This window comes from Felis catus, chromosome D1 (assembly GCF_018350175.1).
Source record: "Felis catus isolate Fca126 chromosome D1, F.catus_Fca126_mat1.0, whole genome shotgun sequence".
Classification (NCBI taxonomy): domain Eukaryota; kingdom Metazoa; phylum Chordata; class Mammalia; order Carnivora; family Felidae; genus Felis; species Felis catus.
Window position 1 is genome coordinate 113362157 of NC_058377.1, and position 14806 is coordinate 113376962.

Consider the following 14806-nt stretch of genomic DNA (forward strand, 5'->3'; position numbering starts at 1 on the left):
CTGTCCCTGTCACTCTGAGACACGCTCATCTCATTTTTCTGCAGGTATACAGATGTGGGGCTGCGTTTTGGTAGTTGGATAATAGTCTGGTTCACGCCTGCCACGGTTAACTCAACCATTCGGTGTTTGATAGCTCCTTAGGCTCTCTTAGCTTTAAGCCATTACTTTGAGTCGATGCTGAGCCACCCGTTTGTATGGAAACCTGACACCGGGGCTGGGTGAGAGGGTGCTCCCTAGGTAATTTTAATAGATGTTGCTGGATTGCTTTCCCAAGAAACTAGCAATTCAGACTCCACCAGCAAGCGGTGTGTGAATATGACAGCTCCCCCACATCCAGGCACGAACCAGCCCTTGGCACCCTTCCCCGGGGCGTGCCACGCGTGGATGAAGACCGGATCTTGTTTTCCTTTTGTGCTGAATGCCTTTTGTGGCTTGGAGGCCATTTGCATTTCCTTTTGCAGAATTGCCTGTTCATATCTCTTGCCCATTTTTGCTTGTCAATCTGTAGGAAGTGTTTATATATTAAAGATGTTAACTTTTTGTTACATCAGGCATGGATATCTCCCCCCGTCAATCTTTGGTCTTTCAGCCCTTAGGATGGTTGTTTTTATCATAGAGAGTGTTTTATGTGTTTAAGGTGATAACAGCTATCTTTTGTTTTGTGAAAAAGGAAGATCTTCCCACTTCAGAGTAATATGGCTGCCTCCTAAATTATTTGTAATATAAACGTACGAATGTTATGTGTAAGTTTTAACACATTTGGCATTTCTGCCTAACGTTACGGTGATCGTCAACAATCTGAAAATGTAAAGGTATTGGATACACTCCTAAGAGACTAAAGCATAAACTAAAATTTCTTGAGAAAAATCACAAAAGAAAATCTCCGGACCTCGGGTTTGGCGCTGAGTTTTGAAGCACAAGACTACAGGCTCAATCTGTGAGGGGCAGAAATGGAAATGTTGGACTTGATCAAAATCCCAGGCATTTGCTGTGCAAAAGACGCCACTAAGGGATGCAGAGATAAGCCATGGACTTGAAGAAAGCGTTTCCACGTCAGCTGTTTGGTCAAGGGCTTGTATCTAGAATATACGAAGAGCTCGTGCAAGCAGATAGCAGGAAAGCCCCCGACCCGATTTATGAAGTGAGTTACAAGCAAGTACCTAAAAAGATGGCCAGCTCAGTCGACACCGGCAGCTGTTAGGGAAATGCAAGTTAAAACCACAGCAAGATGGGGAGCCTGGGTGGCGCAGTCAGTTAAGCGTCCGACTTCAGCCAGGTCACGATCTCGCGGTCCGTGAGTTCGAGCCCCGCGTCGGGCTCTGGGCTGATGGCTCGGAGCCTGGAGCCTGTTTCCGATTCTGTGTCTCCCTCTCTCTCTGCCCCTCCCCCGTTCATGCTCTGTCTCTCTCTGTCCCAAAAATAAAAATAAACGCTGAAAAAAAAAAAAAAACACCACAGCGAGATGCCACGGCACCCTCACCAGAATGGCTGAAATCAAAAAACAGAAACCGAAGCCTGACGTTGCCACGCAAGCAGGAGGACACGGAGCGCCTGGAACTCTCCAGCCGCTGGCGGAAGTGCAGAACGATGCAGCCACCTTGGAAAAGACTTGGGCGGTCTCTTACAGAGTTGACCGTGCACTTGCCATGTGATCCAGGAGTCCTTCCCCCAGGGATTTACCCAAGCGAGTCAGAAATCCACGTTCACAAACACCTGTACGTAAGCGTGCACAGCAATTTCGCTCACAGTCGCCAAAACCCGGAAACAGCCGAGATGTCCTTCAGTCGGTGAAGGGACATACCGCCACGTCCGTACAGTGCAACAGCACCCAGGACCCGAAGGAAATGAACTAAGAGGTCCTGCGGCAACGTGGGGGACGCTCGGATGCATTTTGCTCAGCAGTGAGAGAAGCCAGATGTAAAAGGCCGCACATTATATGATTCCATTTATATGACATTCTGGAAAAGGCAAAACTACAAGGACATAAACCAGATCAATGGTTGCTAGTGTTTGGGAGGGGGGAGTATCTGACTTCCAAAGGCACGCTCAAGGAAACTCCTAGAGCTGTCGAACTCCTTCGTAGGGTGCTATGGTGGGGGACACACGAATCCAGGCATCTGTCAAAACCCACAGGGCTGCAGATCTCCAGGAATGAATTTTACTGTATACAAAGAAAAAAAAAAAAAAAGCCCCAGCCAGCCTGTTGGAGGGTCCTAGGAATGAAAGCAGACCGTGAAAAAAGTGAGTTCCGTGTTAGGAACGTATGACAGTACCTACCACACGGCACGGAGAGGAAGGGAAGGAGGAGGCGGCCTACGAAGCCTTGGGAAACAGTCTCTTGACTGCCATAACCGTTAGCGCTCCGGCCGGTACTTACGCTTCTGGGGGGGGGGAGGGGGGAACCGCACATACACGGGTTAAACAAATAAGTAAAGAAAGTAACACACCGAGTGTGTGTGTGGAGTGGGTGGGCGGGGCAGGAAGGAGTCCTGTGGCCAGAAATGTTGGTATGAACTCCTACTTCGCTAAATATACCACACGTGTGTACTCGGGCTGTGGGCACACACCCCCTGGCCCTGCCCACTGGGAAGTCCAGAAGCAGTGCCGGCCCAGGAGCAGCGGTCACACCCAGTACCAGACCTGGTGCCTGAAAGTCACTCGCTTCCCGGTAAAAGGAACCAGGGCTCTCTGGCCAAATGAGGATTCTGGGGCAAGGCACATACACGACGAGCCTCAAGCGCTGTTCAGTGCCAGAAAGGAAGGGGACACGCAAAACACAAGTGGAAGGGACAGGAGACATGTCAGACGGACGCAGGAGCTAACCCAAAAGGACTGTCAATCCAATGGCCAAAGCTAGAACGTTTTGAGTGACACAAATAAATAATAGTACTGAATTCCGGCCCAAAAAAGAGGTAGGCCTGAGTCCGTACGGATACAAATCAACAAACAAACGACCGGGAGAGAGGGACAAATCTTCCTCCACGGGTGGACGGTCAAATTGGCAGGTGAAGCTTCAAGGAGAAACTTCAGAGTGTCTCGCCTCAGATATTTCCTTGCCGCTGTGGTGGCTGTGACAGCTGTTCCCTCCACACTCTTGTCCTGGGGGAGGTGGGGCACGAGCCCCCTCCCCCGGAGTACAGCCGACTCAGGACTCGCTCCAACCACCAGGCTATAGAAACGGGAAACCGGTGCCCGGGGAGCGGAGGGACCTGTCTGACACCATCTCAACCGCACGGGTCATGGTTAGCAACACCAGTGACAGACCATGCTGATGTCGTGGACCCTGATACGACGCGGCGGGCAAAGCTGACGTCCGTGGCATTCTCCCCCCAAACCTGTACCCCCAGGCTCCCGAGATGCCAGACAAACCCGGACGTATTCCTCAAGCGTCCAGGTCGACGAAAAGCAAGGGAGGACCGAGGAGGCGTTTTTGCAGATCGGAAGACACCTGCTGGATAGGAGCGCACTCGGTAACCGTACTCGGTGGGTCTTGGGACGGAAAAAGGACATTAGTAGTTGAACTGGGAAAACCCGCACGAGTGAGCTGGACTGTGCCTCATAATAGTGTTGCAACTTCTTAGTTTTAATAACGGTGCAATGATTACAGAAGGCGGGGGCATTAGGGGAGGCCGGTAAAAGTGGGGGTGGGGACTGCTAGTTTTGCCTTTCACGTAAATAAGAAAAAGCATTCTGAAAGCTGAAGCAAAAAACTAAAAAAAACCCTGAAGTCGAAAGATAAGCAAATCCTGTATACGATAGTAGGGAAAACTCTTCGGTATTAATGAAGGACGTACAAGCACTCTAAGGGGGAAATTACCAAACCTTAGTGAGAGGCATTCAGGAAGATAGAACTGAATTCGGAAATACGCTTTTGCTCCGTTGCCGAGAAGGCTCCGTAGCGAAGAGTCTCCTCAGACCTTCACAGCCCTGGCACCCGATTCTACAATTGGTCTGGAAAAGCAAAAAGCTAAATCGACCACGTTCTTGAAGAGCAGCGGGGTGGGAGCGCTCGCTCCACCAGGCACCGGCGTTTCTCGAAAAGCCGTGGTCATCGAGACGGCGTGTTGTGGATACGGAGCGTGGCAGCCGGGCCAGCAGGACGGGGCCGAGTGTCCGGAAATAGCCCACCTGCACAGGGACGCTTAGCTGTGTACCCCAGGCGGCCTCACGCGGCAGGCAGAGGATGTCTGGGGACAGTTGGCCGTCCACGTGGGAGAAACGTCCCATCGGACCCTCATGCCTCACACCAAAACTTCATTCTTAGCATTCCGGGCGACTGAAGACCTAACGAAGACAAGCAAAGCTCTGAAGCCTGTGGAACCGAATCTAGAATCGAGTCATGACCTCAGGCTTTGGAAGGGCTTCCTGAAAGTTCCAATATCCACGCGGGGAAAGACCGGTGGGTTCCGCGACACTAAAACTGAGACCTGGTCATCAAGCACCACCTTCCAGGGTGAAAAGACGGCTACAGAGGAATGGTGCCCTTGAAATACAAAGAACTCATGCAGATCTGTAAGAAAAAGACAAACAATCTAAGGAAAAATGGGCAACAGGCACGTCACCAAGGAGGGATCAGAATGTCCTGAGAGCACGTGCAAAGGTGCTGTGCCTTGACTAGCACTCAGAGAGCTGTAAATAAACTCGGAGCTCACAGCCCGTGGGGGTGAGGGGCAGACTTCCAGCAGGAAACCGCACAGACATGACTTAGTCACACCCGGGAGAAGGGCTGAGCGAAGGGATCTCTGCCCGTGACATTCCCAGAGAGCACAGGAAAGTGACCGGTAAGCCTCGAAGAATGTGTCTACATTCAGAGGCTCACAGGCCTGGGACCTGGCGAGAGCACTGGCTGCCCCATCTCAGAGGCTCGGGGCTGAGATTCAAGTGCCCTGGGTTATATTATACAGTTGTCAAGTGACAGGGCTGAAGCTTCGTCCAGGATTCAAATGTTCTTTCAAAAAAAAAAAAAAAAAAAAAAAAGGAAAGGAAAAAGAACACAAATACATATTTTCATGTCTGCATCACTTGTATACAGAAGGCGAGAGCGGCGCAACGGTGGCTGGAAAGCGGGGCTGCTTTCTGAGCACCCGAGGTGACAAGTGCCATCTCCAAAGCCCCGCGGGCCAAGGGTGAGCCACCTGACCCCCGAGAAGCACCCGGCCCTGGCGTTGTAGGAGACTGAAATGTGCACGTCGGTTGGCTGTCCAGGGCGGGTGGGGCCTGCGCCTGCCAGAGAAGAATGTGCACTGTTTGGTTTAATCCTGGGAACAGCACAGGGGCCCCGCAGCGAGGGGCAGCGAGGGGTTCCACAGGTGTGTTTTTCCAAACCGAAAGGGAGGGCGCTGCTCTCCCCGTTTCTGTGTCACAGACCGCGGGCTCTGCCTCCCCCACCACGGGCAGGCAGGGGCCAGGGCCCTAGACCACCTCCCTGGTCCCCAGCTGCAGCGGCTGGGGGGAGGGGAAGCGGTTCCTCCGCAGGTACAGCGACACACTGCCCCCTTCAGGCGAGGGCCCCTGGGAGGGCAAGTGCCGGTCCCGAGAGGCTCGCAACCCCTACCTCCGAGGGGCCGGAGATGAGGAGAGGCAAGGGACGGCCAGGCCTGGCCGGGCCCGGGGCGGAGTCCACAGGGCAGCTCATCCGGACCCCCGGGCTCCCGGGAGGGCTGGACCCTGGGGAGGAGAGAGAGGGCTGCGCCCTGCTCCCGGCGACAGTGAAGTCATACTTCCATTAAGACCGTCCCAGTTCTCCGATGCTTTAATTCCTTGGCCGCCTTTGCCTGGTCTAGGCCAGAATCTGGGCCTCAGTTTTCAGGGCAGAACAATTGTGTTTTCTAGGAAAATGGGAGGTCTGGGATGGCGAGCAGAGCCTCTGGCTTGGCGACCAGCACAGCTGGCCATGCGGGCTGCCAAGGCTCACCCTCCCCCCAGCAGTGCAGCAGCTCCCTTCCCGGCCAGCAGCCCTGCTCAGGAGGGCGATTTAAAGTTCCTTTAAAAAAAAAAAATACGGGCACAGAAAAAAGACTGGAAGGAAATACACCAAAATGCTAGCTGTGTCCGTGTTTGGGTGAAGAGACGGGTGGGCGATTTTCGTCTCCTAACTTCTTGTGTCCGTGTGTCTTACTCTGGGCGTGCGGCACGTTCCCCAAGGCGGGAGGCGGCACTTTGTGGGTGTCCCTGCGTGCGTGCCCTGCCCTCCCTCCCCCGGCCCCGCACTCCCCATCCTCCACCCGGAGCCCCAACCGGCCACACGCGTGCCCGAGGCCTTCGGTCCCCGCCGCACACCAGGTCTTGTGTCCTTTGACCCCACGCAGCCCCCTCACCCACACGGCCGGGCCGGCTGAACCCCGACTCGGGGGCATGCCTGGCTCCCCCGAGATGCGGGAGGGGGCTCCCATCTCCCCATCTGATGCTCGGGTATGACCTCGTTCTACTGCCCCAGCAGCCCCACGGGATCACAGCTCCCATCTCTGTATCTAGATGAGCAGGAAGGTTCCGAGAGGCTACAAATTGTGCCTCAGGTCACGCAGACCAGGCCGGGCCTCCAGCACCAAGTCGGACTCCAGCCCCTCCCCTTCCCCCAGCACTCCACCCCCGCCCCCCCCCCACCCCCGCCCGCCCTCTGCCCTCCACCCCGGGGAGAATCTGCCTGGTAAAGTCACCCGCCCTGCCTCGTGACTGATTAAAATCCTGCATAATCTCCCAGGTGTAACCCAAGTCCTCGGTCCCCAAAGCTCTCCCGCCCCCGCCCCTGCACGGGCCCTCAGGTCTGGGCCAGGACCTCGCCTGTCACCTCCCCGTCTTCCCTCCAGGCCTCAGGCACAGGCGCGTTCCCAGGGCGGCTTGTCCCACGGGGGTAGACACAAGCTGCCCCTGTCCTTCCCCAGTCCCAGCCCCCTCCCTCCCCCCCTCCCCCGAAATCCACCTCCCCCCCGCCCCCCGGCGGATTTGCCAAAGCCCCGTAGATCTACACCGTGAACGCACACCCCCTCCCCAGGGCATCCGGACAGCTGCAGCCAGGCCCTGCGTGACATCGCTGAGCCGCGGCCCCGGGCCTGTGCCAGCTGCCTGTGCCCGGCTCACAGACCCCGAGCCAGCACGGCCGTGCCGCCACCTGTGTCTCCACTCAGAGGCGAGAAGTAAGGGACATGGGCAGAAAGTGTAAAAGCCGTTCCCACAACAGCTGCCAGGAACGGGCGAGGAGCGGAGCGAAAATGTATATTCACGGCTGGCACCCGGTCCCGCTAGGAAAATACCTTGCTTGAGTGGACACCTGTTGTTTTCGCCCGCCCGGCAGCCAGGCCCGGCTTTGGGAACAGCTTCTCGAATCTTCCCTTAGGGAGCGGCCCCTTCCCGCTCCCAGGTGCCCACTGGCTGTCCCCAGAGGGGGCCTGTGGCCCGGGTCTTGGCCTGCAGAGGCAGGCCTGAGGATGGCCCGTACCCTGGCTCTCGCCGGGCCCAGACTCTGGCAGGAAGCACGGGGACAGAGACGGCCTCTGTCTGCTGGGTTTGCTGAGCTGGCGGCCATCTTGTCCCCCTGGGAAGCGGCTGCCCGAGGCCAACCCGTCCCAGGGGCCAGAGCACAGAGGGAGCAGGGCGGGTGGGGGAGAGTGGGAACGAGCAAGGCCGATCGTCCCAGCCCCGGGGTCCAGCTGTGTCTGAAACAGCTGGGTCCAGATGTACGAGCCAGAAAATGTCCCTTTTGTGCTTCAGCTCGGTTGAGTTTGGGGTTCCATCGTTTGTTACCGACAGAGTCCTCAGGAATGTGTGTGACCGACAGGGGTGAGGCATGGGCCCCAAGGGGTGGATCTGGGGAGTCCAGATCCCAGGGGAACTTGGGAGGCCCCGGGCAGAGGGGACGAAGGCGGGCCTGGGGACCCCTTGGGAAGGGGCTCCCGCAGGCTGGTGGCTGGCTCTCTCCCGCTGGGGTGCGAGCCCCGTCTCTCCACCCCTTCGGTGGGAGAGGACGGGTGTCCCTGACGGTGGAACGGGCCGGGTTTCCTGTCCAGTCGAGGACACGCGCGTGGACGTGTCACAGCGGCGGTGTGGGAGACGGGGGCGGCCCTGGCCAGCCCCGGGGACCCCGGGCTTCCCACAGGCCCGGCGTGGAGGGCGCCGAGGACCCTCCCCAGCGGCCCCCCCCTCCCCGCAGAGCCTGCAGGCCCCAGCACACTCAGCTCCGACAGGGACCAGAGACGTCTGTGCGCCCAAGGGTGGGGTCTGCAGAGCGGGGGGCGCCGGGGAGGCCGGGCCAGGGTCGGCAGAAAGGGAGCGGCACCGCCACCCACACAACCCTGCGACCCTCTGGGGTCTCCGTGCTCCGGGAAGTCGCTGTCCGAGCCTCCCCAGACACGGTTTCAGGGGGACGGTTCCCGGCAGCGAGAGCGGCCCCGGGAAACGTTAATATACAATGGAATCTGGGCTGAGCACTGTCTCCTCCAAGAGTTGAGCTCACAGGACATTCCCAAGAAACCTCTGGAGAGGTGGGGAGGAAAGTTTCTGGAGGTCTTTGGATGAAGAAAACAAAAAAGTGGCCTTGATTTTCAAGGCAAAATTACAGAGGGAGAAAAAAATGTTTTTAATCTAATTAAGAGCGATGTTTTCACCTTCCTCACCACAGCACGGAAACATGCCAGCTCCTCACTTCACACAATAATCACGGCAATTAGTGAGGGAGAAGGCCTTGGAAGCCGGTGCAGATGTTCTCAGAATGTTTAATGGGGAAATGAGTTGCAGGCCTCGTTCTCAGCATCCGGCTCCAGGCCCTGGCTACCAACTCCAGACATCTGCTCGGGCCCCACCCCCAGGCCCCGAGGGCGCGGGCTTGAGAAACACAGGTCCCTTCCCAGGCCGCCTCCCAGCCAGGCCAGAGCCGGGGCCGAGAGGCTCCCCACGGCTCCCCAGGCCGGAGCCTGGACAGTCAGAGCCACCCCAGAGCCGGGGGTGGGGGGCGTGGGGGGGGGGGAGGCTCCACGTCAAAATCATGTTAACAACCCATGTCAGAAATCATCAACTCGGCCCTGCTCCCCCACCCCGACCCCGCTGGCTGCAGGAGGGCTGGGGGGACTGGGAGAGGGCAAGGGGGCCCCGAGGGGAGCGCAGCCACGCACCCCACCTCGGGGCATGGAAAGGCACGGGGGCGTCGGGCCGGCATGGCCGCACGGGCCCCCTTCCGACGCTGCCGGCCTCTTGGCGGGCCCAGGAGTCAAAGTGGTCAAGCGTGAGGAATTTCCAGTTATTGGAGAAAACGTGGAGCAGCGAGGAGGACGCTTCCTTGAGGACCAGTCGGTTCCAGATGGCGAGGGGCACGTGGCTGGCCTCATCTGGCTGCGGGAGCGACTCAGCCCCGTGTGGGTCGGGCGGCCCAACCAAGCCTCCCAGAGGGGACACGGCGGCAAATGCCACACGGCCCCTGCTCCCCGGGACGCTTGGGCAGCACCAGGCCCCGCCCGTGAGCCCTCAGCACGCCCGTTCCAGACCCTCCAAACCTGCCACATGCTTTTGCGAGCACCATCTCTGACCCTGGGGCCCGCTCGGCCGCACGCAGGCTGGGCCAGAGGCGGCGAGGGGCAGCCCCCGGCAGGCAGGCAGACACCCCGGCCGCCTTAGCCGCTGGTGGGGGCAGCTCTGGGTGCTGCTCTGTGCAGCTCCCCAGCCGCCCACCATGGAGCTCTCCTCAATAAGCGTCCTGCGTGAGGGTTCCTGAATTGGGCTCTGTATCCGGTGGAACTGACCCAAGACACTGTGACAGGAAGCCACTGGAGCATTTTAAGCAGGACAGCGGCAAGGTCCACTTCGTATTTGAGGAATTTCCTCGGGTCGCTGTGTGAAGAATGAGGGGCGGGCGGGCAGGTGGGAGGCAGGGCCGGAGACGGAGTGAGGGGCGAAGAGGGCAGGGCAGCAGCCTGGACCAGGAGGGTGGCCGGAGAGGAGACGAGGCACGGGGTGGGCACGGCCCAGGGAGTCGACAAGACGTGTTGACTGGTCGGACAGACGCCCTAAGAAGGAGGCACGGGTCCGGACGACCTCCGGCCGGGTCTGCGGAGCAGAGGCTCCCTGCTCCCTTCAGGCCTCTGAACCGACCCTCCGCCGGGGCACGGGACCAAGACGTGCCGATGAGAGCGGACCCGAGTGTGCCTCCAGCCGTGCTAGGAGTCCGCGCACGAGGGCCTCGGGTCTCCTGCGGGTGGACAGACGAGCCCGCCTCGAGCGGCGCTCCCGCCGTCGCGAGCCTGTGGACGCAGACGCGGGAGGCGAAGGCTAAGGCGCTCAGTCAAGAACGGGGACGTTGAGAGGCCTCGGCAAGGATAGAGGAGGGTGTACCTTCCAGGACCCTTCCCTTCGGAGGCCTTGGAAAGTCAAGCAACACCTTCCAGAGTCAACGTGGCAGAGTCACAGAAGGCGGTGACTTGGAAGTGGGCGGGACGAACCGTGGCGTTTCCACCTGCCCTTGCCAACCTCCCCCCACCCCGCCCCCGGCTCGGTGGCATCTTGAGGGCAAGTTCACATTCCCAGTGTCGGGGGCCCTGATCCTCGGTTCTGGAAGGAGCAGAGTAGTAGAAGTGGGCGGAGGGAGTCCGGCAACTTTCAGCCACCGGGACAGGTTGCAGTCGAGGGACACAACAGCATGGAAAGCCTGGGGGCAAAGCTGGACAAAACTGCGTCTTTTGGAAATCAGGCCGCTCAGAAAGCACCGTGGCTACTGAGAGATTGAGAAAATCCAAGCGCACGCCCAGGGCAGGACGCACGCTTCGGAGAGTCCCGAGAACATGCCACGCTTTCGCCGCCGGCTGAGCTCTGCGCTCGCCCCAAACAAGAGGTGAAGGCTAAGGCAGAGTCGAAGAGCCTGGACGTTTGGACGCAGCGGTACCCCCGCACAAAGCAGACCTGCAAAGAGGGGAAGCGTCTTTTGTTTGTCCCTGTCCCCAGTTCTCCCTCTGGTTTTCTGACCCCTGGAAACCAAGGAAAAGCTTTGTGAAAATACAAACTGGGCACGAACTGAAGGAACTTCAGAGACCAAACACAACAGAGTTTACAGATCTCACAAAAATGCGTTAGAAGTCACTAAGCAGCTACAGCCCACGGCAAAAAAAAAAAAAAAAAAAAAATCTTAAGGGCAAGAATCTGCTATCTAGCGTTGCTGCATATAATATTTAGAATACCCAGTTTTCAACAAAAAGTTACGAAACATGTAAAGAAACAGAGTATGGCCCATTTACAGAAAAGACAAGCAGCCAGTGTTCCTGAGGAAGCACAGACATCAAACATACTAGACAGGCTTTTAATCCACTTTCTTAGAAAGGCTCAAAGAACTAAAAGAAATCATAGACAGAAGTCAAGGGAACCAGGAGAACAACACATGAACAAATACCTAATGTAAATGCAGATAAAGTATAAAAAGAAATGAAGCAAATTCTGGAACTGCAAAGCATAATGGCTGAAATGAAAAACGCAGTACAGGGTTTCACTAGCCTGTTTGAACAGACGGAAGAGTCGGCGAAGACAAAGATGGGTCAGTTGAAATTATCCAGTCTAAGGAACAGAAGGAAAAAATGTGAAGGAATAAGGAACGGACCCTCAGGACCTGTGAGACACCATCAAGCATACCAAAATGATCCATCCTGAGACTCCTGGAAGGAGAGGTGAAAGTGAGCACGTCATAACCAAACTGCTAAAAGACAAAGAACCACGAAAAGAGTGAGAGATGATGTATCGTGTATGGAAACACACAGTAAGGTCAATGTCAGATGTCCCCTCAGGAAGCATGGAGGCCAGAAGGGAGTGGGATGACACTTTTCCGGCGGTGAGAGAAAAAGGAGTCGAGGATTCTGTGTCTGGTAAAAGTACCTTTCAACAATGAGGGGACACCGTCTTGGACACTTGAACACTGTTATGTTAACTGTACTGGAATTATAATAAAATTAAAGTTAAATAAAATATAAAGTAAAATAAAGTAAAATAAAACAATGAAGGGGGGGCACCTGGGTGTCTCAGTTGATTGAGTGTCTGACTCTTGATTTCAGCTCAGGTCATGATCTCATAGTTCTTGGGACTCAGCCTTGCATTGGGCTCTGTGCTGAATGTGGAGCCTGCCTGGGATTCTCTCTCTCTCTCTGCCCCTCCCCCTTGCTCCCACCTGCTGTCTAAAAAATAAATAAATAGAAATAAACAAGGGAAAATTAAGATATTCCCAGAGAAACTAAGGCTGAGGGAGGTCAGCACTAGTAGACCTGCCCTACAGAAAATGCTAAAGAAAGTTCTTCAGGCTGAAGTGAGAGGACACTAGACGGTAACTCAAAGCTGTCCAACAAAAGAATCCCGGAAAAGGGAACTGCATGGGTGAACATAACAGCCAATATCATCATACTTTTAGTTCGTAATTCTTTTTTTCCTTTGTGACTTACAAAACAAATATATAAAACAGGAACTACACATCTATGTTATTGGGAACATAACGTATAACAATATAATTTGTGACAATCACAAGAGGATGATGAAGCTATACAGAAGCTGTGTGTTATATGCTGTTGAAGCCAAGTTGGTATCAGTTCAAACTAGAGCTTTATGAATTTAGGATGTTCAGTGTAATCCTCATGGTATCTACTGAGAAAGCATCTAAATATACATGGCAGGATTGAGAAGAGAATAATTGTAAACTACCCCAAATCAGTTAAACACAAAAGGCAGTAAAAGAGGAATGAGAAACAAAAAAGGTATAAGGCACACAAAAAAACCCAGCAAACTGGCAGTCCTTCCTGATCAGGAGCTACATTACGTGTAAATGGATTACATTCTTCAATCAAAAGACAGAGACTGGCAGAATGGATAAAAAGAAATTCTACATGCTTACACTGCCTACAAGACATTCGTTTTAGATCTAAAGAGACCAACAGATTGGAAGTGAAAGAATGGGGAATTATATTCTATGCAAACAGTATCCAACAGAGACGTGGAGTGGGTATCCTAATGCCAAGGAAAATAGACTTTAAGTAAAAAATGGTTAACGGAGACAAAGGAGGACATTATATATTGAGGAAGGAGTCAATTGGTCAAGAAGACATAGCAATTACGAATATATGTACTTCGAAGAACAGAGCCCCAATACATATGAAGCAAGCATTGACAGAATTTGGGGAAGACGCTGACAGTTCTATAATTATTGTTGGGGACTTCAATACCTCACACTCCATAATGCATAGAACAGGCAGACAGAAGATCAACAAGGAAAGATACGAACAACACTACAAACCCATGGGACTTAACAAACATCCAGAGGACACTTGACCCAACAACAGCAGAATATATGTTCTTCTCACGTTCTCATGTTCACATGGGAGAGTCTCCAAGATAGATTGCATGCGAGGCCACAAAGCAGTCTCAGTACATTTTAACAGCTGGAGTCATACAGAGTATCTTCTCTAACCAACATGGGAGGAGGCTAGAAATCAATAATAGAAGGAAAACTTGAAAATTAACAAATGGGTAGAAATCAAGCAGACGCTCTTTAAATTAACGGGTCAAAGGAGATGTCACCAGGGAAATTAGAAAATACTTTGAGATGAATGAAAATGAAAATGTAACATACCTAAACATGGGTGCGATGAAAGCAGTGCTCAGAGAAAATTAGACCTGCAAATTTCCACTTTAAGATAGAAAAAAGATCTTCACCAACCTAACTTTATAGCTTAAAGAACTAGAAAAAGTAAAGTAAACCCAAAGTTAGAAGGAAAGAAGTAAATAAACACAACACTGGTGAGAGGTGCAAGAAGATAGAAAAACAGCAGAATCAACAGAATAAAAAGTTGGCTGAGTTTGAAAGGATCAACCAAACTGACAGACTTCTAGCATTCTAGAATGACTAAGAAAGAATTCGAGACCGTGAACATAAATAAAATAGTAAATGAAAGTGGGATGTTACACATAGCCTTACAGAAATAAAAAGGATTAGAAGACAACACCATGCACAGTCATACTTCAACAAATTATATAACTTGGACGAAATGGACAAATTCTTAGAAACACACAAACTACAAAAACTGACTCAAGAAGAAACAAATTCTGATCAGATCGGTATCAGGGAAAATGCTTGAATCAGTTGTCAACAAACTCCTAAGGAAGAAACTCTAGGAACTGATGAGGTCACTGGTGAAGGATGACACCAAACATTTAAGGAGGAATTAAAACCAATCAAACTCTAACAAAAAAGAGGAGGTCATGGTGTGTGTGTGTGTGGGGGGGGGGGAGGACACTTGGCTATACATCCTGTAAAGTTAGTATTACCCTGATGTCAAAGCCAAACAAATACAACACAAGAAAGCTAAATACCGATATCTTTATAGATGCAAAACCCCTCAACAAAATACTAGTAAGCCAAATCCAGCAGCATATTAAAAAGATTATATACCATGACCAAGTGGGACTTAACTCAGGAATGGAAGGGTGGTTCAACATAAGAAAAATCAATGTCATACATCACGTTATTAGGAAGAGGCAAAAAACCCACATGAGCACCTCAATGGCAGAAGTCAGTGTCCAACGATCTTTCAGAATAAAAATTCTTAGGGAAATAGGAATAGAAGATAACTTCCTGAATATGATAAAGAACATTTATGGAAAACCCACAGCTAACATCATACTCACTGGTGAAAAGACTGAAAACTTTCCCCCTCAAATCAAGAATTGGACAAGAATGCCTGTTTTTACCACTGCTTTTCTCTAATGGGCTGGAAGTTTCAGCCATAGCAGTTAGGCAAAATAATAATAATAATAATAATAATAATAATAATAATAATAATAATAAATGACACCCATG

General features: G+C 53.2%; 1 protein-coding gene across 11 annotated transcripts in view; it reads right to left on the bottom strand.

The window, feature by feature from the left end:
- The window catches only part of KCNQ1 (potassium voltage-gated channel subfamily Q member 1), a 321222-nt gene that overhangs the window by 180877 nt on the left and 125539 nt on the right, over positions 1–14806 (bottom strand). The gene's annotated exons all lie outside the window — the stretch shown is intronic.